This window comes from Hyaena hyaena, unplaced genomic scaffold, assembly GCF_003009895.1.
Source record: "Hyaena hyaena isolate Hyena2069 unplaced genomic scaffold, ASM300989v1 scaffold_20, whole genome shotgun sequence".
Lineage (NCBI taxonomy): Eukaryota > Metazoa > Chordata > Mammalia > Carnivora > Hyaenidae > Hyaena > Hyaena hyaena.
In genome coordinates, this window is record NW_024080652.1 from 1,253,260 (window position 1) to 1,279,439 (window position 26,180).

At 55.4% G+C, this 26,180-nt stretch overlaps 1 protein-coding gene across 2 annotated transcripts in view; it reads left to right on the forward strand.

The window, feature by feature from the left end:
• Positions 1–1,442: 1,442 nt before the first annotated feature.
• The window catches only part of ELFN1 (extracellular leucine rich repeat and fibronectin type III domain containing 1), a 64,470-nt gene continuing 39,732 nt past the window's right edge, over positions 1,443–26,180 (forward strand). The window contains exons 1-2 of one of the 2 annotated variants that reach the window (XM_039225993.1): positions 1,443–1,673; positions 8,454–8,584. The gene's annotated coding sequence lies outside the window, so the exon portion shown is untranslated. The remainder of the gene's footprint in view (positions 1,674–8,453; positions 8,585–26,180) is intronic. The other variant, XM_039225994.1, reaches the window with a different exon arrangement.

A 26,180-nucleotide genomic window follows, 5' to 3' on the forward strand; every position in this document is an offset into this window, starting at 1 on the left:
CCGCGCCCCTCCTCGGGCGGGACAGCCTTTGGGTGGACTGCTCGAGGCCTCTCCAGCCGCTTGGCGCCAGCCTGGGGCCTCCTCCGGAAGGGAAGGCTACCCCAGGGCAAACTCCCTCGCCCTCCAGCAGCCCCCTACCCTTTGTGGCGCGCGCGCTCGCAGGGGCGCAGCCCGACCCCGCCGCCTCTGCCTCCCTTTGCCGGCTGGGGTAGGCCCCAGCAACAGGGGCGCAGCGCAGGCGGCGCGATCCGGGGGTCGCGCCCCGCGCCGGGCCGGGGTACCCACTCCGCAGTTCCAACGCGGCGGCTCGGGAAGCGGAACGCAGGCCGCGCCGGGCGGGGGCGCTCTTGAGCCTGGTTTGGAATTTTTACCCACCGCGCAAGCCGCAAGCTGGGGCAGGGGCGGTGGGCAGTGGGAGATGCTGGCAGGCGGTGTGGCCGTTAGTTGCGGATGCGGGGCGTCTAGGGGGCTGAGGCTTTAGAACCCAGTTCGGAGGCGGCCGAGTGATTTCGGATCTCCGGAGATTCGGGAGACGAAGGAAGGGGAAGGGGGGATCGGTGGGAGGGCAGTCAGCCAAACCGAACGTTCGGGGAGTCGGAAGGGGCCTGGCTGATCCCACGCCCCACCCTCTCCCCAGCCGAAGGGCGAGGCGGGCAATGGAAGGGGTGGGCGAAGGGGTCAACGATACGGGGAAGGGCAGGTCCCCGAGGGCCGGACCACCCTCTCGCCCCCGCCCCCCATGTGCCGAGCCCTCCTCGTCCCCGGATACGCGCGCCCCTGCGGGCTGTGCATTTGCACTCGCGGACGCGCGCGCCCACACAGGGTCTGACTTCAGGTCAACTTTCACGCGGCTCGCGGGTGTGTGTGCACACGGCCGTGTCCGCACGCGCGTGCACACCTCCGCCTCAGGTGCCCACCTCCCGTCGCCTCCCAAAGTCTCCTCTCCCAGACCTCGGGGGCTTTGGCTCCAAATGGTGGCCTGGGGCGGCGGCGAGGACGCGCGGGGCGGACCCGGAGGAGGGGGCGAGGCTGCTTCCCGGCACCCCTCGCCGCCCCCGCGGCGCGGTCCAACTTCCCCTCCCGAGGCCCCCTCCGGACACCCCCGGTCCACCGACGTGCGGAGCCACACCGCCGCCCGCCCTCCGGCCGCCCCCGCCCGCGTCCCCCGCCCCTCCTCCAGCCCTCCCCGCTCCGGCTCCTACAGGAAACCTTCGATCACGCTCAGAAAGAATGTGCTACAACCTCGGCGCTGCCGCGGCCGCAAACACCGCGCCCGCGCCCGCGCCGGAGCCCCAGCCGGAGCCCGAGCCGGAGCCCGAGCCGGAGCCGCTGCTGCCCCGCCTGCCCGGCCGGCCCCGGGCTCGCAGCGCGCGGTCCCCGCCGCCGCCCCGCGCTCGCCCCGCGCTTGACGCAGTGAGCGCCGCAGCCCGGCTCCCGCCGGCTCCGCTCCGCTCCCGGTCGCAGGCCGAGCCCAGCCCGGCGGGCTCCGGGAGGGGCGGGCAGGGCGCGAGGGGGAGGAGATCTGTCTGGAGCCAGCGAGCCCGGCGGAGGAAGAGGAGGAGGAAGGAGGGGAAGCCGCCGCTGCTGCCGCCGCTGCGCTCCGGGGATCTGGGCGCGCGCGCTCCGCTCGCCCGCGACGGTGGCGCCAGCCCCCGGCCCGCGCCGGGACCCAGGTAGGAGGGGGCCGGTGGGGGAGGGAGCTTCGCGGGGGCTGCGGGGGCGGGGGGTCCCCTCTGCCGCAGCCGCGGGGCTGTCAGGTCCCCGCCCCTGGGGGAGGCGGGGAGGATGCGCTCCCCGGCGGCAGTGGGGGCGGGCGCGGGGTCCCCGCGGCTCTCACCGCCCTGGCCGCTCCGGCCCCCGCGCCCTGTCCGGGGCGTCCGCGCCGGGGCGACTCCCCCCAGTTCGTGTGGCTTCGGTTGCGGCGCGTTGAGTCCGTGGTTTCGGGGCACCCCCCACACCCAGGGCTCAGAGTCGGGCGCACCCGAAGTTAGCGGTCGCCAGGCGCCGGCCGGACAAACTTCCCTCCCCGACGCCGCGGCCCGAAGGCCCCGGACTCCGGACCCCTCGGGCTAGGAGGCGCCTCGGGGACCCCGAAACTTTCCTGAGCGCTGTGAGAGCGAAGGGCGGGCTGGGCAGGGAGTGGGGACGGGGTGGTCTTGCCTGCGAGTGCATGGTGGTAGCCGGGGCGCCCCAAGTTGGCCCAGGGACTGCCCCCCCAACCTGGAACCCCATTCTCATAGTGGAAGGCGGGCAAGGAGTAGAGTGAGGGCGCTTAGCCTTCGGGATGGGGGAGGCAGCGCTCCGCCCCGTGCCTCTGGAGCCCTGGAGGGGGTGTTGCAGGACCCCCCCACCCCCCCCGTTCGCCTGGCCCTGCCCGCAGTTGCCAGTCCGAGGGAAGGACCCGCTGCGCGGCTATTAATAGGCTCCTGTGACCCGAACCTTTCCAGGCCCGGGAAGCTGCGAAGCTGGGCTTGGCGGCGGGGTGGGGCGGGACCCCAGGCCCAGAACTGGCTCCCTTCCCAGCTCTCAGCGTCTCTATCCTGTCGCTCTTCCCTCCACGCCCCCACCTCCGAGCTCTCCTCCGGTCTTTCCATCCCGGTCTCGGGGTGTCGCCCCCCCAACTTTTTCTCATCCTAAACTGTACAGTGTGGCCTGTGGCTGCCCCGTCAGTCGCCGGGGGTCGGGGGAGGGGCAGGGCCAGATTGGCGCGATCGGCGCACATTCCCCAACCGAGTCCTCCTCCGCCGAAGGGGTGTGGGGTTCCTGGGGCCAGACTGCCAGGGACGAGCGCGAATTTACTCGCAGTCAGCGCCTCTTCCTCCCAACGCACACAGCGGCGCGCGACACCTGCGCCCACCCCTGCGGGCAGGTCGCCACCTCGTGTGAGGGGCCCTGGGGAGTAGGGGGGGTCGCCGCCCGCAGCTTGAGGAGATGTAGAGAGCCGAGGGGACTTGCGGAGCTCTGGAGAGGCTTTTGGGGTGTAGCTACAACTGCATGTGCGCGGAGGAGGCGATGACCTGCTGGCCTCCCTTGCAGCGGCGCCTTCGCAACCCTAAGGCCCAGGAGGATTCCGTTTCCTCCTCCCACCTTATCCCAGCACTCAGATCCGAGCTTGAGTGGATTTGAGGATTTGGGGGGCGGGGAACATGGAACACTTCTTCCCGTCTGCCCATCTGCGGAGCCCAGCTCCCAAGCGGCCTGGGGGTCTTTGTCCCCCAGGGCTGGCCGCCGCCCCGCCCCCTCCGCTAATTCGGGGACCCCAACGCCTTCCAGCTCAAAGAATCTCACAGCTTTGGTGAGCGAGGTGTCGCATCCTCTATCCTGCTCTGGGTCTGGGGGTGGGGTAGGGGGCGTGGATCCCAGTACTGGGTCTCTGACAGATGTCCTCACGGCGGCGCCGGTGTCTCTCTGAAACAGATTTAATGACTTACACGCAGACCGCCTAGCGGCGGGGCCCCGGGGGAGGGGCGACCCAGCCGAGACTCGGGGACAGGTCGCAGCTGGAAGGCGCAACCTCTGCTCAGAGTGGGGAGGGGGCTCAGTGGGAAGGACCCCGACATGGGGTCTCCAATCCCCTGCGCCCCCAACTCTGTACTTCACTCTCTGCACCTGCCCATGGATCCTCCGATTGAGGGGACCTTCCCTGGAGGAGGGGACCTTCCCTTGAGGACTTCTACCCTGCCGCCCGCAGTTGACCTCTGAGCCCCTGTGCAGAGCCCTGACCCTGGGCAGCCGCATACCTGCCTGGGGGTTGGCCACTGCAGGTCAAGGGCATGCTGAAGCCTCTGCCCTCCATTTGCAGGCTGCAGGAATGGGCTCACATCCCTTGTGATGGGGAGTAGTGTGAGAAGGTCAATATCTAACCCTGGGCAGGCACCTAGCACACTTCCTGGCATGCTGGAGACGTGCATCAAAAGCCAACCTGATCCTTCCAGATGAGGTGGTTGGCTGGCAAGGGTCTGGGGGAACCAGTCAGAAAAGGAGGGAGCTGTCACCTCTGGCAGCTGCACAGGGATCTCGGTCACTGCTGTGCGTTTTTTGTGCAGAGTGAGACCAGAGGCTGGAAGGTTGCTTTCTGGGACCTACCAAGAGTGACCAGAGGCACCTCTGAGAGAGGACGGGTTTTGCTCCATTCCAAGCCGCAGCTGGAGGCCTCCTGAATGGCAGGGAGGCAGGGAGGGGAGGGGAGACTTGTCACCACCCTCTCTGTCCCCTGTGCTCAGGCCTGACATATCTGAGGCTTGCAGTGCGATACCCCTTGGCCTGCACTGGCTGGGACAGGGGTGTGGGTAGGGGGCAGCCCAAGGAGAAAGGCCACATACAGCCCAGATGCCCCAAATGGCCCAGCAGCCTTCTTCCCTGTGCCTCACCCCTGCCCCCAGAGCTGTTTGTGTCTGGGCCACCCTGCCCCCAGTACTTGTAGATGACCGTCGGGGCACTCCAGCTCTTGTCCTGCACCCACCCTCAAAGGAGCCCCAGCAGACAGGCAAGAGGGGGCCAGAAAGCACTAAATTCCTCAATTTTCCTAAGTTCCGGCCTGGGGGTGGGGTGGGGGGTGGGGAGCAGCTCCCCTTCCTTCCCGCACTCCCCCCTTCCTAGTCAGCCTTCTGTGCCCAGGTGGTGCCGCGGGCGGGGGCTTGCTAGTCCATATAGGACTTGCTTGTGTCCTGGACGTTCATTCACATTCCCTCTCCGGTCCCCACACACTATAGGATTTATCTTGATTTGCTGCCTTTGAATTGAGTCAACTCTTTTGTATGCTCGGTGAATTGCCCAGCTGCTGGCGGGGAGCGGAGAGCGTGCCGGGGGTACTGAGGCCGGGAATCGAGAATCGGAGGCGGGCGGGGGACAGGAAGCGGGGAGGGGGCGCGGGCGCCTGCGGGGGCGACCGATCAGGCAGTCCGGGGACGCGAGCAGGGCCCTGAGCTGGAAACCAGGCTGGTCGAGGGGTAGTTACGCCCGGGCGTGCCCGGCTGGAGCTCGGAGCTCGGAGGGGTCAGGAGGCTCCATCGCGGGCATAGAGTGCCTCTCGGCCTCTGCTTTGGATGGGCCGTGGGGCGTGGGGCAAACGTCAGGGCCTCTCTTGACTCAGTTTCCTTGCCTGTGATCTCCGGGAAGAGGCTCTAACACACGCAGGTTGTGAGGGTCAAAAAACTAAACGGGAAGAGTGCGCAAGAACCCCCGGAATCATCCCAGAGGTGGGGGTGAGTGCGGGAAGGAAGGGGAGCCAAGGCTGGGGAGGAGAGGGGCGGCCCTACCTGTCCCTTCCGCCCCCACCCCCACCCCTGCGTTCTCGGCCTGCAGGTCTGTCTCCTCCGACGAGGGCCGGACCGACGGGCTCACCCGGGTCCTGAGAACGCCTTGGTTTTGCTTCATTGGTGGGGGTCGCGGGTGGCTGGGGCAGGCACCGGCTTCCGCGAGCGTCCCCCTCCCCCAAGCGCCGTCCCCCGCCCCCACCTGGATGTAGGAGGAAGGACAGGAGGGGACGGCGAGGAAACCAGCCCTCCCCGCGCTCTCTTGTACCCCCTCCCGCTCTGCCCCCTCCCTCCGCTCCCCGCCCCCCACCCGGCGGCCAGGAGGGAGGGGAGCGGGGCGGGCGCGGGCTCGGAGCTGGACTCGCGCCGGGAGCGGGCGGGCGGGCGCGGGAGGGGCGGGGGGAGGCGCGGGGCGGGGCGGGGCCGCGCGCGGATCGATGGGCGAAGCTGGGGAGGAATCTCAATCCCCCGAGCGAAGTTAGAGCCTGGAGGACGGCGGCGGCGGTGGCGGCGGCGGGCGCAGCCGGGCAACGCGGCCCGGCGGCAGGTAAGCGCGGCGCCCCGGAGCCTGAGGACGAGCACGGCGGGCGCCCAGCCTGGGGGCGCGGGACCCGGGCGGACTCCACACGCTCCCCCTGCGCCCCCGGCCCCGTGCGCCCTCGGAGCGCGGCGGGCAAAGTTGGAGGAACTTGGCGGCGCGGCCGCGCGGGCGGAGCGGGGGTCCGGGTCAGGGTCCTGCTGCCGCCCCCGGTCGCTCTGCCCCTCGCACAACTGCTGAGTTGCGTGGCCTCGCCCCTTCCCCAGCCCGCCCTCCCCTCGGCAGCCCCCTTGGCCGTCCGCGCCGAGTCCTGCGCCCCGGAACCCGCTGCTTCGCACCGCGGCCGACCCTCCGCGACCCGCGTCGGTGTCTGCGGCACCATCCCTTCCCCTCAGCCTTCCCGGCGTCGCAGCGCCTCCCCATTCCGCGCCGGGACGGTCCTGCCACACTCGGGGGAGAGGCTGCATTACGCGGCGGATGCCGTGGAGTTAAAGCCCTGGCGTGGGGGTGGTGCTCTGAACTTGGTGAATATTCTCCACCCATCCCCCGACCTTGGACCCGTTCTCGTAGTCATGTCTTTTGGGGGAGTGGTGCTGAGCCTCTTTGCCCCAATCTGCCTCCAAAGGCAGGAGCCCCCTTTCGATCCTTTAAAATCCATATGGCACCTGCTTGCAGCCCAGGGTGGGGTCCCCTGCAGGTGTTCCCTCTAGGACACAGACCTACAGCCTCTGGCATCAAAATCACTCTTCCAAGCATCAGCTGCATGACCTTGGGGCTGATAACCTCCCAATCCTCAGTTTTAACATCTGTAAAATGGGGGTATGATGATAATGTATACTTTACGGAGGAAACACCGTGAAGCCTTAGTCGGGGGGGGGGGGGGCTCCTGGAGGCCTTTCCTCCAGGCTTGGGAGACCAAAGCCAGGTTTTCACCGCTCAGCAAAGCCTCAGGTGTGAGCATCTTCTCTTTGGGCGCCTGCGTCATGGAGCCCTTGCTAGGCTACAGCTGTATCTGCCTTATACCTGCTTTATTGGGCTGGTGGCTGTGCGGAAAGTATTCCTAGGATCTTAGATCCTATGAGTCTCAGGAACGGGAGCTTTTGAAGTGTGCCGAGTGCGGGGAGTTATAATCAACAAACCTCTCCAGTGTCTTTCACAGGGGCCGTCTCCAAAAAGACCCTTAGCCTCTGCCCAGTGCTGAGAAGGAAGGAGAAAATGGGGCTGTGTGGTTCTAAGCCACAGAGACTCTGATCTTGACCGCCTGGCCAGCTCCCTGGCCTCCTCAGCCCTGGGTCCTGGCAGCTTTCAGCTTTTAACGGAACAGCTTTGGGGGAACAGAATCATAAGCCCCATGCCAGGTTTGTGTCCCCCTTTGTCAGAAGAGAAATACCCAGACCTAGAGGGACAAACTCTAGACGGTGGGGCTTGTCAGGGGGGAATGCCCACCTTTATTTCTGATTTAGGGGTTTGGAAACGGGCCAGGACCCCAGCCAGCACTTTGGTCCCTCGCCTTCCTGGGCACATGCTGGGGGAGGTCTGAGTGCCTCAGTGGGTGGTGACCTCCAGGGCCGATGTGTTGGGGCCATGCCCTCCCCACATCCGCCGGACCCTCTCCAGGGAAAGCTCCATGGCCTCTGGGGGTGCTGCCTGCGTGTATTGCCGAGATCAGGCAGTCCCTGATTCAGAAAAAGCCGCCCTAGGCACCGCATCCCGAGGGCTGGCAGACCTAGGGGGGCAGTAGGCACCGGTGCCTGTGGCCACAGGAGGGGAGGCAGAAGCATGGCCATTTCCATGTCACCCCTGCAAAACTTCCTCTGGGAGCTCAGAAATTCTTCCAAATGGCATTGGATGCAGGCGCCCCACACCTGGGTTCTGCTCCCTCGCCTCCCTGTGTACCCCCCCTCCCACCCTGGAGACACAGGTGGCTGGGGTCCCCAGTGGAGCCTGGGGCGGACCTCGGACCTAGCAGCCCTTCTCTCAGACTCTGGGATTAAATTCTTTGGACCCAAATAACTCCTGGTCGGCATCACCTGTTTTGGGAGAGAAAAATTAGTGCTGCCAAGACTCTGTGGCTCAGATGGAGTAAAGTGGGAGCGACTGCCCTGGTCCCACATCTGTGTGTCCCTAGCACATGCACCGTGCACACACATATACACACACGTGCATAGGTACACACATACCGCTCTAGATTTCAGAGGGATTTTCTCAACACTCAGGAAGCCCTCCTCCTCAAGTCCTCCTGGGTCAGAGCCCACCTAGCTGTCCCTTTCTCCTTAGGGGCCCAGTACCTAGTAACAGATGACCCTATTCCTGAGGCTGCCATAGCAGCAGGGAAATTTATGAGCAGAGGTGCTTGGATGTGGGGTGTTCACGTATGTCTGCAGGAAACAAACAGGCGGACCCTGTAGATGCCCGGTGGGTGGCGGAGAATATGTGTGGAGGCAGGGTGCGGGATGAAAAATGCCCATGAGTGACAGGCAGGAGATAGATCTCCAGGGCCAGGTGATGGGGCCATAAATTTCCGGGCGTGAATCTGGAGCGGATGGTGGCGTTGCTGCGGACATTGGATACATTTGTCATCCCTGTGATCCCCCGCCATACCCCCCACAGCGCCCTTCCCTGTCTTGTTGTCTGTCATAGATTCCGATTTCTTCCAACAGAGGCTCGAGTGTCGACTGGCTTTGGGTGCATGGCTGATGGTGCCGCCCACGCAGGGGACCGGAGCCCTGATACGGAAGGGAGTTTGCTGTCATCCATCCTAGCACCTGCTGTCCATAGGAGGAGAGTGAGGGTAGGCTGCTGTCTGAGGGTGTACAGTGAGTGGGGGCGGTGGAGGGCAAGGGGGTCCTGTACCTGTATACCAGGCAGCCAGGCACTGCCTCTGCTGCTGGGGACACCTGTTCCCTGTGCACTCCCCATCCCCATGTACCCTGTGCCAGCCGGGGCCCCAGAGTGGAGCAGGAAGCTGTGGGCACTCGGTTTCTATCCCTGGGCTTGCCTGTCCCTCAGCCTCCACCCCACCTGCTGAAGTCTGGCTGCCTTTGCCAAGCTCTCCTGGGGGAGAGGAGGGGTTAGAGCGACTATCTTTGGGATCCAGTGGCCGTATGGAGCAGGAACCAAGACCTCTGGCCATTCGAGCTGGAAGGATACCTGAAGGTTTATTCAAGCGTATTGAGGACCTACTGTGTGCTCTGCCTGGAGCCTTGGGACAAGACCATGATGAGGCTCTGGCATTGGCATTGGTGGAGCTTGTGTCCGGGGGTGGGGCACAGATGATGAACAGAATTGCAGCCAAAGGTCACATGGGATGGTGGAGCACAGCTAGGGCCTCCTGGGAGCCAGGACCAGGTGCTTGCCTCCTCCAGGCTGGCCTCCACCTTTCAGACAAAGTGAGAATGGAGGCCCAGGGCAGCAGGGGCCCAGTAGAGTTGACAGCCTTCTTAGGGTCAAAAACAGGCCAAAGCTTGGCTCCCTGCTCTGGAGGATAAGGAGCAGTGGGGAAACGAGTCACAGGGGCTGGCCCAGCATCTGAGCACTGGGGCCAAGGCCACACTCAGGCCTTTCAGAGGCAGCCCTGGCCACCCTGGGGCTGTTCCGTGGTGCTGTCTCTGACTCAGCCCTGTCCGGGCACCTCCCTTCCTGCCTGACAACAAGTGTTAGTTCCTCAGGATTTATGGCCAGTCTTACCCACAGGGCTTTCCTCCTCCATGAGCTGGTCCCCAGTTCCTCCTTGGGGGGCTGATCAGCCCCAGGTAGGGGGCTCCCCGAGGAGGGGTCGGGCCAGCCCTTAAAGGGTGGCCAACATTTGGATGACCCAGGAGGAAGGGGCAGGCGTCTAGGCTCAGAGGCCTTTGGGGGAGTGGTGAACAGGGCTGGGAGAGGGGCCTCGACAAGCAGCTGAGCAGTTAGGGTGCGGACCTCACCATGTGGCCTGGGGATGATCTCCCCATCTGTAATGCCTCAGCATCCCCAGACAAGGCTGGGGTGTAGAGAGAGACCAGTCTGGGCATCCATGGGAAGGATGGCATGGTGGGGGTGGGGGGCATGGCCTGAGGACCCTGTAGCAGCCCAGCCTGGCAGCCCCTCCCGTCATCAATGTGATTCCATTGCACTCCTTAGGGCCTCTAATTCAACTCATCCACTTAACAGATGGGGAGACTAAGGCTCAGATAGTGCAGCAAGCTGGTGTCAGAGCTGGTGGGAATCCAGGCTTGGCCCTGCTCCTGTGCTCTATGGCCTGCGCCCCACCTCCTGTTCCACCTTTGAGAGAACAGAGCCTCCTTGCCTCACGGACGGGGCCACCAAGGCCCTGCCTGGAGCCTGGGTGTGGGGGTGAGGGTGTGTGCACAGCCTCCTGACCTGTGGGCCATGCCCTGCCCCCCCCCCCCCTTAGGCCTCCCCAGAAGCTCACCTCTCTGCCGTCTTCCCCTCTAGTGGCTACTTCTGTAGAAGGGCCTTTAAGAAGCCCTGGCGCTTGACAACTGTCCACGGCATTGCAGACGGGCATGGCATGGTGGGTGGGCCGCCCCTGCCCAGGGGACTGTGCTCGGGGCCTGCTGGGTACAATGGAGGGCCTCCTGAGTCCTCTGTGGGACGAGGGTCCTCCCGGGGCAGGGAGTCTTTCCATGGGTGGGGTCCTTCCATGGGGTGCAGGTCCTCCTGTGGGTGGGGGCCCTGGAGGATGAGTAGCAGTCCGAGGCTTTCTTGTGTTTATCGACAGATTCTGGTTTTATCTCTGGCAGGATCAACCTCAGGTACCTCCTTGTCATTAGCTCCCTCTCGTTTAATAAGCACAGAGACCCAAACACAGGTGGCCACATGCTACCTGTCACTTGGGCCTGAGCAGGGGCCCTATTGGCCCTTGTGGGCAGAGAGCCATGTCTAGGAAGGGGGCTTTCCGGGCCCTGCGCCCCGCAGTCCATGCCATGGAGAGAAGGCTATGCTGCATGGCCAGGGGACAGCGGTCAGGGAACCCCGTGCCCATCCTGTGTTGGCAAGACAGAGCCCCGAGGAGTGGCTGGGGGTGTTGGCCCAGCGCCCTGGCAATACCCATAAGTGTGACGCCCGGTTCCCTGCTCCTCCCTGAAGGCCATGCCCACCATCCCATCCCTCCACCGCTGCCCCCGAAGTCTGACGGGCCGGGGAGTCCCAGATCTGTCTCCTGAACCTGTGCTGGGCCTCCACCATCCGCACTGAGGGGTATCCCCTACCTCTTAGAGCCCTATAGAAGCTTCTGGAAGGGGCTGGCTGCAGGTCAGAGGGTGGCTGAACCTTGGTACTTTCTTCTGCCAAATGGGCCTAAAGCATAGTCCCATCCTCAGGAGCCAGGTCCAGGGAGCCGCGTCTTGGACAGGAGCCCCAGGCTGAGGGGTGGGTTTCTTCCCTTCGCTGACCTGGTGTTTCTCTGTAACGGGAGGGAGGGCTGGGGTAGGTGGCCTGAACCTACACAAGTTGTGTAAATGACAAAGCCGTCGCTGGTCTGGCAGAGTCCCCAGGCCCTGCCGTTCTGTGGCGCAGGGCCTCACTTAGTCCCCCAGCCCTGGCCTGTTGGGGGGGCCCTGTGTGCACAGAGGCAAGGCAGAGGGTGCTGGGGAAGGAGCCCGCAGCCTTGAGCCGGGCATGCCGGGGGGGAGGGCACAGCCAGTGTGGCGGACCTCCGACCCTTTTTGAGGGAGAGGTCGACCCTTCTGGGGGGAGAGGTTGGCGGGAGAGGTGGCGGACCTGAGTGAGAGGGTGGTCAAGTGCTTGGAAAGAGCCGGGTCTCATTCTGTGCCTCCGGGAGCTTTTGGGGGGTTTGAGCAGAGAATGACAAAGTCTGCTTGTGTGTTCAAAGGACCCCTCCCTGTGTTTGGGGGTGAAGGCAGAGTTTTTAGGGGCATGCGTAGGAATGAGCTGCCGGTTGGGAGTTGCGGCCGATGTCTGGGAGGGATGGGGTAGCCGAGTAGCCGAGTGAGGCTGACGGTGCTGCAGATGGATGGACGGGGGGTGGGGGGAGGGGAGGGGGGAGACAGGCGAACCGGAGCTGCGCTCCTATAGAGAAAAATACTCTGTACAGGGAACCTCGTTGTCTCGTTTGTATCCATGATGAAATGAGCCATGCGTCTGTGCAGAGAACAGGATGCTGAGAAGCGAATCCCGTTTACCCCTTGCCATCCGTTAGCATTGCAGAGATGTCTGAACCGCCACCCCCCCCCCCCAGGACTGTTACGAAGCCCATGTGGCTGTGGGCCACGGAGCCCTCAGGGTGCTGAGTGGGGGTGGGGCTGGGAAATTTTGGCAGCTTCCTGTTGGAGACGCACTTCTCAAATCTGAGCTTGGGGGTGAGTGTATGCATGTGTGTGCGCATGCCACATACGTGTGCACCCCCACCCTTTCCCCCCCACCCCCCCGCCGGAGTCAGGAGTGCACACCGGCTGTGGCCCCGACGAAGGACACCTTCTGACCTTAGAGTCCTTGGTCGAGCGTTTCATTCCTATGAAATGAACGTGTTGTCTGCTTTTTTTTTTTATTTTTTGAAAATTCAGTAGAGCAGACGGAGATTATAAAATGAAGGGTGCGTGAGTGCTCCCAGGGGCTCCCGGAGGCCCCCTGTTCAGACTGCGCGAGCCCCGCGGGCCCCCGGGGAGGACGGCAGGCCAGTCGCAGGCCTGGGAGGTGTCTGCCGTCTGACAGACGCCGGCTTGTTTTGGTGTCCTCATGATGCTGTCCCCACAGAGCAGGAGCAGCTAGGTCTGAAGGAGTGTGACTCGCAGGAGACGGCTTTGCAAAAACAGCAGCTCCAGAAACCCAGCATTTCCACTGGCTTTAATCCACGCAAGTTGGGGCCGAGCCGGGCAGCTGTGCCCGGAACAGGAAGACGGCCAGGCTGGCAGGCCCCATTGCACACGCGCGTGCACACACACTGATGAACAGCCCCCCTGCAGGATGCACTCCTGCAGCCTCCCACGCGCACCCACGGCGTCCGTCATGTGTGTGCATCCACAGCAGCTGCTCTCCTCTTTCAGGCGCACATGCGAACACGCCAGCTGGCATTCACTCGGGCACACATCTGCCTGGGCACTCTAAAGTGTCACACACACCTCATGCCCGACCCCCAGACGAGTCTCCGCACGTCCGCACACGCTCTGATGTTCTCGAGGACACGCCCTGCCTTGCACGTCTTCTGCCACGCGTGCATGCTAGTGCAGTGGAACACAGGGCCTGTGTTTCAATCGATGTGTCCTCGTGCGTCCCTGTGTGAGTTCTCCAGCCAGCGTGTGCACCCAGTTGTGTCCTGTGTGCTGACACGCAGAGATGCATTTCTCTCTGGGAGGGGGGGCGGGACTGGGGAGGGGTCTTGCTCCATTGTGGGGTCACCTTCACGGTGCTGGTCGCTGCACGGGGCTGGAGGGTCACACGTCACGCTGTGCCCTCATGGGGCCCTTGGGAAGCCGAGGGGAGGAGAGCTCCCCCTCTGGGCACACAGGGGTCCCTCAGCAGACAGGGGGAAGGTGTGCAGGGCCTGGCTGTTCCGGAGGGGAACACGCCATCCATGGAGGGCCCAGGGGCTTCTCCTGCTTACCTCTGCAGAGGGCAGGCGCTGGGGGGGCAGCCTAGACCCTCAGTAGCACTTGTGCCTTCCTGGTCACACAGCCAGGAGGCGACAGGATCCAATTCAGCCCTTCCAGCTCCCACTCTCCTGGGTGGGGGGTGAGTGTCTGGAAATTCTACATTCAGGGAGAAACCCCCATTTTGGGGACAGGCGATGGGAGGCATGGGTACTTGGCGGGAAGGAGGAAGCGGGGCAGAGCTTCAAAGTCAGAGCTTCCGGGCCGTTCCAGCTGTGCCCTTACAGAAGGGGAAACAGGCTTGGAGGGCAGCCCCCACCGCTTGGGACCCTTGGCTCCTGTCCCGCCCACCCCAACCTCCATCTCAGGGGGCCTCCTGGAACCATGGGAATTCGGACCCCCTGGGCTGGGCTAATTCCTGCACTCTGTGTGGAATCCTCTCACAGCCAGAGAGGGAGGTGCTGTGTGCTCATTTCACAGATGAGCAGACCAAGACACGGAGACGTGACTTGGTGCGGGCTCACCGCTTACAAGTGCTAGAACCCGGATCTGCCCATCACAGACAGGTGCCCCTCCCACCCCAGGCAGCGTTCTGCCCATTTTACAGATGGGTGAGCTCAGCCTTCCTGAGGAGTGAGGACATGTCACTGGTTATTGACAGCCTGAGCTGGCTCTGGCCCTTGATGCAGAGGAACCAGGGCCTGCCCTCGGCGAGGCGCCGAGAGAGGAGCCCACCTGGCTTGGGTGGAGGGTGAGCGGCTCCTGGGGCCCAGGCCTCTCCCTCTCTGCTCCTGCCCAGAGTTCTTTGTCCCCCATGGTCAGCAGGAGTCAGGGAGGGAGGCAGCCGTGGAGTTCGATTGTGGGAGACTACCCAAGGTCATAGGGAAATGACCTGTTTGGAGTGAAATCCTAGGTGTGACAGGGTGGCAGAGGCCATGGCCTTGGGGCCTGGTAAGTTATTCTGAAGGCTGTTCTTCTTGGAGCAAGGTGGTAAAGAAGGCATGTCTAGCAGGGGTGCCGGGTGTGTGTGCAAAGTGCCCCGGCCCCGTCTCCCACCTTCTGCAATAGCTGAGGGGGTCGTTCACATACCATGACGTTGTAGGTGAGCGTGCCCATGACACGTCCACGTAGCCCTGAGATGGTAGCTTGTTTGCTCTTGTGGCTTAATACGATTCCGTTCTTTGCTGAACTGAGTTTAATTTCTCTGCACGCTCATTGCGGGCATCCGGTTTGGCATGAACATTGGTGGAGAGCTTTGTGTGGACGTGTGTGTTCGTTTCTCTGGGGTAGGGTCCTTGTACTGGAACTCCTGGGTCGAAAAGGTAAGTTTATATTTAAATCATCAACATACCATCGAAGAATTTTACAAGGTGCCTGTTCCACGTTACATTCTCGAGGCAATGTGTGAGGGTCCTGCCTTCCCCACATTCTGACCCACCTGCTCGTGGGTCTTTCTGTTGTGGACATTCAGGCGGGTGTATCTATTGTTGTTTCAACTTCCCTAGTGATCAGTGAAGTTGAACATTGTTTCATGCGTTCCTTAGGCCTTCATATTCCTTTTTCGATAAAAATTTCTATTCAAATCTTTTGCCCCTTTTAAGGGGTTTCTTTGTCTTCCTGAGTTACAAAACTGTTCAGAACTATTGAGAGAATTCTTTATACATTCTGCATACAACTCATTTATCAGAAATGTGATTTGCAAATACCTTACTCCCGTCTGTCTATAGCTTGTCTTTCATTTTTTAAAGGTGTTTTTTTTTAGAGCACAGAAGTTGTGATTTGTAATAGAGTCTGGTTTATGTGTTGTTTTTCCTTTATGGTGTTTCTTTTATGTTTTTGGTGTTTGAGAATTCTTGGCTTAATCCAAGTTCACAAAGATTTTCCTCTTTGCCTTTTCCAAGGAGTTTTATAGTCTTAGTTATTGCATTTGGGTCTGTTTTTAAGCTAATGTTTGGCACGGAGTTTAAGGGTCTAAGTTCAGTTGTTGGCATATGGATACCCAATTGTCCCTGTATCAGTTTTGAAGACTGCCTTCTCTGTGTTAAGTTTTCTGGGGACCAGAAGGGTGAGAGTTTACCTGTGGGTTCTCACTTCTGTTCTACTGATGTACTTGTCTGTTCTTACACTTGAACCATATTGTTTTGATTACTGCAGCACTGTGCTAAGTTTTTAATTTTTTTTTTTTTTAACATTTATTCCTTTTTGAGAGAGAGAGACAGAGCATGAGTGGGGGAGGGACAGAGAGAGAGGGAGATACAGAATCCGCAGCAGGCTCCAGACTCTGAGCTGTCAGCACAGAGCCCAATATAGGACTCGAACCCACAAGCTGTGAGATCATGACCTGAGCTGAAGTCAGACGCCCAACCAACTGAGCCACCCAGGCACCCCAATTGTGCTAAGTATTTAAAGTGTGTAGTGTAAGTCCTCCAAATTTGTTTTTCTTCTTGAATAATTGTTTTGGCTATTCTAAGTCCTTTCCATTTCCATGTAAATTTTAGGATTAGCTGGTCAATTTCTTTAAAAAAAAAAAAAAAAGGAAAACCTGCTGGGATTATGATGGGCTTGTGTTTAATTTATGGATCAATTTGGGAATATTAACTCGTCTAATCCATGAACATGGAATGTCTCTCCATCAATTTAGGTCTGTAGTTTCTCTTAGCAATTTTTTTGTTTTCTATGTGCAAGTCTTGCTAATTAAATTTCTTTTGTTAAATTTATTCCTGGATATTTTTTGATGCTATTGGGAATGGAATAATTTTCTTAATTTCATTTTAAGATTGTTTCATGCTAGTACACAGGAATAAAATTGAGTTTGGTATATTGATCTTTTATCCCCCAATCTTGCTAAATTTAATTATTAGCTAGTTTCAGTAGACTTTTGTGGACTCCTTAGATTTTTCTATGTACAGGATCATGTCATCTGCAAATGACATCTGCAAATCTAGTTTGAAAACTAGATTCCTTTTATTACTTTTTTTTTTTTTTTTTTTTTTTGCCATACTGCAACAGAGCTTCTAGAATAATGCTAAATAGCAGAGGCCACTCTGTTCCTGGCTGTAGAGGGAAAGCATTCAGTCTTTCACTGTCAAGAATGATGTTAGCGGTGTTTTTCATAGATGGCCTTTGGGTTGAGAAGGCCCCTTGTTCTCCTGGTTTGTGATACATTTTTATCATGAATGTGTATTGGGTTTCATCAAGTGGTTTTGTGTTTGTGTGTTTGCATCTGTCGACACGATCACATGTGTGGCCCCGTTCTTCTATTAGTTTGGTGTATGACTAGTCAGTTTTCACACGCTAACTCTAAACCTAGCCTTGCATTCCTGGGATAAGTGCCACCAGTATAATCCTCTCTAGATGTGGCTGGGCTTGGTTTCAAGTAGTTTGTGAAGGATTTTTACACCTGTGTTCATGAGAGATATTGGTCTGTTATTTTCTTACGGTGCCTTTGGTTTTGGCATCAGGATGAAGTACTGGTCTCATACAAGGAGTAAGGAAGGTTTTCTCCTCTTTCTTTTCTGAAAGAGTTGGTGAAATTTCAATAGGGTGCCTTTAACTATTTGACAGAATTTACCATGCAAGCCATCTGGGCCTTTGCTTTTCTCTGTGTGGATATTTTCAACTATTCCTTTAAAAAATGGTATAAGTCTGTTCAGATTTTCTTGAATCAGTTTGGATAATTTGTGTCTTTCTAGGAATATATGTGCTTCATCTGAATTGTCTAATTTGTTGGTGTCAAGTTCATAAAATTCCCTTTTACTCCCTTTAATTTCTGTAGGATTGGTAGTGGTGCTTCCTCTTTAACAACTGATTTTAGTAATTTGTGTCTTCTCTCCCATTTTGTTCTTGGTCAGTCGAGCTAAAAGTTTGTCATTTGTGTTGATCTTCTCAAATAACTGAATTTTGGTTTCATTGATTTTCTCTATTTTTTTGTGTTGATTCCATCCATCCCAGCTCTGATCTTTGTTATTTTATTTCACTTGCTTTGGGTTGAGTTTACTCTGGTTTTCTAGTTTCATAAGGTGAAAACATAGGTTACTGAGATTTTTCTTCTTTTCTGATATGCATTGAAAGCTATAAATTTCAAACAAAGTCCTGCTTTTAACTGCATCTCATAGATTTTGATACATTCTGGTTTTGTTTTCATTTAAGTAAAGACATTTTCTAATTTCCTTTTTTTTTTTCTTTTGACTCATGGCCTATTTAAAACTCTGTTGTTTCCTTTCCAAATATTTGAGGAATTTCTCAAGATTTATTTCTTTTGTTCATTTCTCTTCAATTCCATTGTGGTTGAAGACTACACTTTCTATGATTTCATTCATTTTAAGTGTATTGAGGTTTTTCTTACAACCTGGCACACGTCTGCCCTGGAGAATGAACCACGTGTGTTTAAAAAGAATGTCTATTCTGCTGGATGGAATATTCAATTAATGTCAGTTTGGTCAAGTTCGTGATAGTGCTGTTCATCTTCTAGATCTTTGCTTGTTTTCTGTGTAGTTCTATCACTTACTGAGAGTGGCACATTGAAATCTCCAGCTATTAAATTATCTATTTCTCCTTTTAATTCTGTTGATTTTTGCTTAATGGATTTTGGGGCCCTTTTATTATGGGCGTATGCATGTGTAATTGTTATATCCTCCTGAGATATGGGCCTGTTTATCATTATGAAATGTCGCTCTTTGCCTTTGGCAATATTTCTTTTTTCTTTAGTTTATTGTCAAGTTGGTTTCCATACAATACCCAGTGCTCATCCCCACAAGTGCCCTCCTCCATGCCCATCACCCTCCTTCCCCTCCCCCGCCATCAGCCCTCAGTTTGTTCTCTGCATTCAAGAGTGTCTCTCATGGTTTGCCTCCCTCCCTCTCCCCCACTACTTTTCCCCTTCTTCACCCCCATGGTCCTCCGTTAAGTTCCTCCTAATCCTCCTATACATACAAACATATGGTATCTGTCCTTTTCTACCTGACTTATTTCACTCAGCATAACACCCTCATGTTCCGTCCATGTTGCTACACATGGCCAGATTTCATTCTTTCTCATTTCCATTGTATAATAAGCCACATCTTCTTGATCCATTTGTCCACTGATGGACACTTAGGCTGTTTCCATGTTTTGGCTATTGTTGAGAATACTGCTATGAACATGGGGTCCATGTGCCCCTATGCACCAGCACTCTTGTATCCCTTGGGTAAATTCCCAGCAGTGCTATTGCTGGGTCATAGGGGAATTCTATTGTTAATTTTGTGAGGAACCTCCACACTGTTTTCCAGAGCGGCTGCGCCAGTTTATATTCCCACCAACAGTGTAGGAGGGTGCCCCATTTCTCCACATCCTCGCCAGCATCTAGAGTCCTCTGATTTGCTCATTTTAGCTGCTCTGACCGGCGTGATGTGGTATCTCAGTGTGGTTTTGATTTGTATTTCCCTGATGAGGAGGGACGTTGAGCATTGTTTCATGTATCTTATGGCCACCTGGATGTCCTCTTTGGAGAAGTGTCTGTTCATATCTTCTGTTTGGCAATATTTCTTAAAGTCTGTTTTGTCAAATATTAACTTACCCACTCCAGTTCTGTTAAGGTTACTGTTTGCTTGTATTTTCACATCTTTTAGCTTTCATCATAGTTGTATGTTTGAAACCAAAGTGCATCACTTTTAGATAATATACATTTGGGTTTTGTACTTTTAACTCAGGCTAACAATCTCTGCCTCTTGACTGGTCTTTAGTCTATTTGCATGTAATGTATCTTAAAAATTTGATATGGTGACTATTTTCTTGTTTTCTACAGGTCTTATCTTTTTTTTCCTTCTTTCTCCTTTGTTGCCTTCTTTTGTGTTGGGTAAATACTTTCAGTGTACTATATGGGTTCCTTTGTTAATTTTTTTTTAAATTTTTTTTAATTTTTTTTTTTTTTTTTTTTTTTTTTTCTAGGAGAGAGAGAGAGAGAGAGAGACAGCGTGAGCAGGGGAGGGTCAGAGAGAGAGGGAGTGACAGACTCTGAAACAGGCTCCAGGCTGTGAGCTGGCAGTCAGCACAGAGCCTGACTTGGGGCTTGAACCCACGAGCCGCGAGATCATGACCTAAGCGAAAGTCGGACGCTTAACCGACGAAGCCACCCAGGCGCCCCCCTTTGTTAATTTTTTAAACCACAGTGCTTTGTTTTCTTAGTGGTTGTGTGGGGGTAGCAGTATGCATCTTAACTCATTGCAAATAATTTTAGATTAACACTAATTTAATGATGGTAAAATATGGAAACTTTACTCCAGTATAGTCCCATTATCTTCTTTGTCTTCATGCTGTTATTGTCACGTATATTACATTATTATATGCTAAACCCCAAAAGTCTAGTGTTATAGTTATTGCTTTATGTAATGTTATGTTTTTAATTTTATAATTTCTATGTTTTCATAGACTCTTTTTTATTTATTTAAGTAATCTCTATGCCCAACATGAACCTCGAACTCAACAACCCTGAAATCAAGAGGCAGCCAGGTGCCCCTCGTAGACTTTTATGTCTGCCCACAGACTTACCATTCATTTCTGTGCTCTCCCTTTCTTTCAGTGGATTTGGAGTACATCAGGCATTGTTTCCCTTGAGCCTACAGGATTTCCTTTAGAACGTCTTCTGAAGCAGGTCCACCAGCATTGCATTCTCTCAGTCCTTGTTTGTCTATGAATGTCTTTACTTTGCCTTCATTTCTGAAGGGTAGTTTCATTAGATACGGAATTCTCAGTTGACATTTTTCTTTCAACACTTTAAAAATGCCATTCCACTGCCTTCGCACCTCCATAATTTCGGATGAGAAACCAGCCATTAATCGTACTGCCTTTACCCTGCACGTGATGAATCACTTTTTTCCATTTTTCTTTGCTTTTCAATAGTCTGATTATGATGTGTCTAAATGTGAGAGCTTTGTTTTCATTGATCTTGCATTTGTTAGATTAATGCTTTTCATCAAATTTGGGAAGTTTTTAGCCATTGTTTCTACAGATATTTTCTCTCTCTCTCTCTCTCTCTCTCTCGCTGCCCCCCCTTCCCCTGGGACTTCCAGCACACGGATGTTGGTGTCCCTGATGTTGTCCCACACATTGGTTCATTTTTCTTCCCTATGTTCTTTTTCTGTCTTTAGATTGGACAATTGCATTTGATCTGCTTCAGAGTCATTCATCCTTTCTTCTGCTGTCGCAAATCTATTGTTGAGCCCCCTCACAAATTTTTCACTTCAGTTATTATACTTTTGAATTCCAGAATTTCCATGTTAAAAATACTCTCTCCCTTCCTCGAGGTTCTCTAGTTTTGAGTCATTGTCATCATACTTGAATTCATTAAACACAGTTGTCCTTTTTTAAAACAGGTTTCTGATCACTGCCTTGGAGTCTTTGTCTACTACATGTAACATCTTGTGGCATTCATTGACAATTTTTATCGAGTGCTTTTTATTCTCAGTATGAGTTACCCTTTCCTATGTCCCTGTATGTTTCACACTTGGGGTTGACACTGGGCATTGTAGATAATACTTTGTAACAGCTCTGGGTTCTGATCTGCCACCCCCTGCCCACAAGTTGTTATTTTTGCTGGGTTTTGAGTAACTCTTCTGGACTAAAATCCTGAAATCCATTTTCCTCTCATGTGTCACTGTTGGTGCTTCTGTTTTGTCCCCTCCACTTTATAAATCTCTACTTTTATATTTAATTCTGGCTTCCTGAGGATCGGCTGTGTCTCCTTAGCTTAGTGGTCAGTCAGCGATTGGTCAGGTTGTGTGCAAACACCTGGGGCCTGTCTGCCTTCCACTGTCTGCTAATGAATCTGCATGTGGGTTTAGAAGCATGTTTTAAGGCCGGGCAGTTGTCAAGCCTGCCTGGCGTTTACTTCCTGCCAGAACCTCTCCTGACTCCTCTGTGTACATCCACGGGTTTGCAGTAAGCCAGGGACATATGAATGGCTTGCTCTCTCACATGTGTGCTGCCTGTCAGCTGGGCTCACGCGGAGAGCTTATGGGCCATCGCCACGGCTGTCACGTTTCATGTCTCTCTCTGTCAGATTTCCAGCTAATCCACTGGTCTACTGCTGCCCGAGCCAGGATCACAGCCTCTGCCTCTTAGAATCTCTGGCTTTCCTGTTCACTTGCTGTTGAGATTGCCACTTATTACAGACACCGCTGCTGCTGATCGTGAGTTGTGTGTCTTCTGCTCTGAATCAAATCAGCCTCTGGCAGCGAAGCTCCTAGTTTTCGCGGCCTGCCCTGCCCTGTGCTGCCCTGCTACGATGCACCAGCTGAGCTGGGAGTGGGGCGATACGAGCAGTTTCAGGCAAGAATGCCACTTTACCCTGCATTTTTCAAAGTTCACGCATAAATGCCTTCGGCCACTTTCTAGGATGTTGAAATGGTTATTTTTAATCATTTTGCCTAGTTTTATAGCTGTCTCAGTGATAGGATTTGGTGACCTTTTTATTGTAGCATGCCAGAAGTCCCACCGCTGTGGTATTATCCTCCAAAAAATGCCCTGAATTATCACAAAGTGAAACTCACATAAGAACCATCCTGATCAAGGGGTGCCTGGGGGGGCTCAGTCGGTTAGGCGTCCGACTGGGGCTCAGGTCATGATCTCACAGTTCGTGGGTTCGAGCCCCGTGTCGGGCTCTGTGCTGACAGCTAGCTCAGAGCCTGGAGCCTGTTTCGGACTCTGTCTCCCTCTCTCTCTGACCATCCCCTGCTCACGCTATCTCTTTCTCTCAGAAATAAAATTTAAAAAACATTTTAAAAAAAGAAAGAAAAAAACCATCCCGGTCAAGACATGAGACCACCTACCTCTCACGAGCCCTTCCACCCCCTTGTTATCGCCACTCCTCTCTCCTCAAAGGGAACACCTTCCTGATTTTCAGTTCCAGAGACTGTGTTTTCCCGTGTCTGGGCTTTATGGAAACGGACCACACAAGGTGTGTCCTTTTGGGACTGGTTTCTTCTGTTCAACAGAATGTATGTGAGGTCCCTAAACATTGGTGCTGTAGATGTAGTAGATGATAAATGTTGCAGAGAGTGTCCTGTTGATCTTTCCTGCCACCGATGGACACTTGGGTGTTTCCAGACTTCGTGCTTACGGGTAGTGCTGTTGTGAACATTCTCGCACTTTCCTTTTGGTGGGGCGTGAGCTCATTTCTGTTGGATGGGTCCCCAGCAGGGAGGCTGGAAGCTTGTTCCTGGGCGTGAGTTTAGTAGAGTATGCCAAACAGTTGTCCAAAGTGGCTGTGCTGATTTAGACAGGGCAGCACTCCACCTTTTAGCCCTCCTGCTGAGCATCTTTTCATAAAGAGATTGGCCATTTGGATATTCTCTTTTGTAATGAATCTGTTCAAAACCTTTACCAGTTTTCTTCTACTGCATGGTCTTTTTCTTATACATTTGTAGAAACTCTTTTTTTTTTTTTTAAAGTCTATTTCTTTATTTTGTGGGGGCAGAGAGAGAGGGAGAAAGAGAGAATCCCAAGTAGGCTCCACCCCATCAGTGAGGAGCCCAATGCCAGGCTTGAACTCATGAACTGTGAGATCATGACCTGAGCTGAAGTCTGACACTCAACCGACTGAGCCCCCCAGGTGCCCCTGGAGAAAATTTTTCTATATCTATAAACACTTCCATTCTTCATGATGAAGGTTGTAAATATCTTCTCCTACTCTCTGTGTTGGCTTTTTATTCTTCTAGTTAGGTCTTTAAAATTGCTTGATTTTCGCATAACCCGGATCATTCTTCATGGCTAGCTCTTTTTGTTAGTTTAGAATAAAATGTTTTCTCATCTCAAGTGCTTGAAGATGCTCTTCCATGCTGTCCTCTAAAAGCTTTATTGTTTTACATTTGGTATTTGGGTTTTTGGTCCAACGGGAATGAATTTTTTACCTATGGCGTGAGGTAGGGATCAAGTTTGAGTTCTTTCCCTGTATTAATCCAGTGGACCGGCCATGTTTTATTAAAAACGCCATCCTTTTTGGATGGCATTATTTATTTAAACTTAGTTTTGGTTTATTTTGACATTACTGTAGAGTCCCATGCAGTGTGATAAATACTTCCAAGAGGTCCTATGTCGTCTTTATCCAGTTCTCCACAGCGATACGCCTCGCACGACAGCAGTACTGTGACCGCCAGGGTATCGACAGTGATACATCCAGATGCAGGATACTTCCATCATACCAGGTTCCCTCCTGTTGCCCTGTAGAGCCACCCTCAGCTCCCTCCCCACACCCCTATCCCTGGGCCTGGTACCTCCTACTTTGTTCTCCGGGTCTATGATTTTGTCTTTTCAAGTATGCCATAAAAATGCAGTCATACAGTATATAATTTGGGGGATTGGATTTGTTTTCAGCAAAATTCCCTGGAGGCTGACCCAAGTTGTTGTTGTTACTGTTTTTATCAACAGTCTGTTCTTGAGTAGTAGTGTTATTTTTTAACCCAGCTCTCTACATGGCACTGTGCATGTCTGCTAGGAAGTGAGTACAATTTCAAGGCTCCATGGGCTCCTAGTCACGGCTCCAGTGACATAATGTGTCTGGGGGCTTAATGTACAGGTGGACCAAAGGGTAAAGGGACACATGGGGAAAGCATGGACTCCCAGCTCAGCCCCCATGGCCAGGGGTTGCTAAGGAACCATGCACATGTTTCTGGGTGTCTGCTGCAGTTTGGGGACTGCACACTGAACCCGCTGCCCTCAGATCTGCAGAAGGCTCATCTGGGTAGGCCCAGTCCCGCCCTTGCTGGTGGCTAGAACCTGGTGCCCACAGACCCTTGAGAAGCTGTGGAATTGGTAGCACACAAAACATCTCTAGTCCCTCTACTTTTAGTCACTTTGTTGGATCCCCTAACCAGCGTGTCCCATTCACAGCTCTCCCAGCCAGCCAGTCTTCCTGGGGTGGCCCAGCTCGGAGCATCTGCAGTCACGTGCTGTTACAGGCAGAGACCCTGAGGTTCTTGACCAGGTTCGCACGGTCCTGAGGCAGGGCCAGCGGTGGCTGGGGAGCCTTGCTGGTGGTCCCTTAGCTTTTGCTTGTCTCCAAGGGATCTAGAGTCAGGGACAGGAGCTCTTCCCAAGCAGGTCACAGTCAGTGACAGAATGGGTACTCCCAGAGTCTGTCAGTACCTGGCATCCTGGGAAGGTCAGGATTTGGGGCCCCAGGCTCTAGCCCCAGCCCAGAACTGACACAGTGCAGGCTTGCTGCATTCTCCATACGTCCATAAATGGACGGGTGAGTGAGTGTGGTGGTGGGTGTGTGGATGGGTGGGTGGAGGGATGGTGAATGGGTGGGTGGATGGACAGTAGAAAGATGTATGGGCACTGGATGAATAGATACACGAGGGGCTGAAAGCTGGATGCGTGAACGACGGTGTGGGTGATGGACAGATGCAGCTACAGGGATTGAAAAGAGTGGCCATATGGACGGGGCTTGGGAGAAACAGGAGCAGAAGACCCGGCTCGGGAGGGTAATGTGATCACGTGGCACATGGAGACACTGAGGCAGAGAAGTGGCTCGCCCAAGCACCTAGGGCTGGGCAGTCTCGGGACTAAGGCTCGACCCCCCTGCTCGGCCTGAGTACAGATCCAGGTTTCCTTCCGCCAGTCCCTCTCAGAGAGGCAGGGTGTCGACTGGGGGTCAGGTCACCTCTCGTGACCTGGCAGATGGGATGGCTCGAGCCCTCCCAGGCCAATGCAGCGGGTCTAGGAGCCAAGGTCCTGGGGCTGGGGCTCTCTGTCCATGGCTGCCACTGACTGCTCTGCAGCCCTAGCCCACTTACTCCTGGCAGCATTTACTCTGCACCTACTGTGTGCCTGGCCCTGTGTTGCACCCCGAGGGAGCCAGAGTTGGGTGAGAGTCCATGGTCCCTGACACGAGGGGCTGGCCAAGCCCTCCTCTGTTTTCTCATCTGTAAAAGGGCAGCTTTCAGGCCAACACATCTGAAGGTTGCGCTGGGCTGGGACCCCCAGGCCGTGTCCACCCCGGCTCTGCATCCACAAGTCAGCTGCTGGGGGAGGTTTTCCACGGGCACCGGCGAACAGCGAGAGCAGAGCTGAGGGTTTCTGGAAAGCCGTGTGGGCGGCAGCCTCCCCGGTGGCTGTGTGGGCCCTGCACCCACGACGCTTCCAGGCTGCAGCTGAAGACTGGGCCAGGGAGCCCGGGAAATGTTTAACTTTGAAAAATGGACCTTCACAGCTCATTAGGCCTCAGCGGCGCGGCCCGGCGCCTCGGGCGGCTGGGGAAGAGGGAGACGCGACGGCAAGAAATCGCTGAAGTATTTAAAGGCCAGTTCTGCATTCCTGACCAGCAGCGTCCACGTGCCGAGCCGGCAGTACTGAGCCCCGGGATGGGCTGGTGCAAGGGTGCCCGGGGCCATCAGGATGGCTGGGGCATCTGGCGGGGACGGTGCTGCCACCAAGGCCTCCCATTATCCTCTACTGCACGTGGTGACCCAGGCCCACATCACACCCTTCCAGCATCTGCCACTTCATGATTCCGTGACCTTGGACAAGCCGTTTCTGACTCTCGGCCTCAGTTTCCCCCACCTGCACTCTGACTCTCGGCCTCAGTTTCCCCCACCTGCACCGTGACTGATGCGCCAAGTGGGAGACAGGGTGGACGTGGAGGCCACCGGTGTGGAGCAGGCAAGGGGCACTGTAGCCTCCTGAGGGGATGGGGGCCTTTGTCCCTGAGGCACAGGGGCTGTAGGCACCCTTCCCCCACCCCCATGCTGCAGCCACCTTCCAATTCCCAGAGCTGGTCCCTGAAGCCCGGATATCTCTGTCCAGCATGCCTGGCCCAGACTGGGCTCTCTTGCAGCCCCATGACAGCACAGTGGTGGCTGCTGT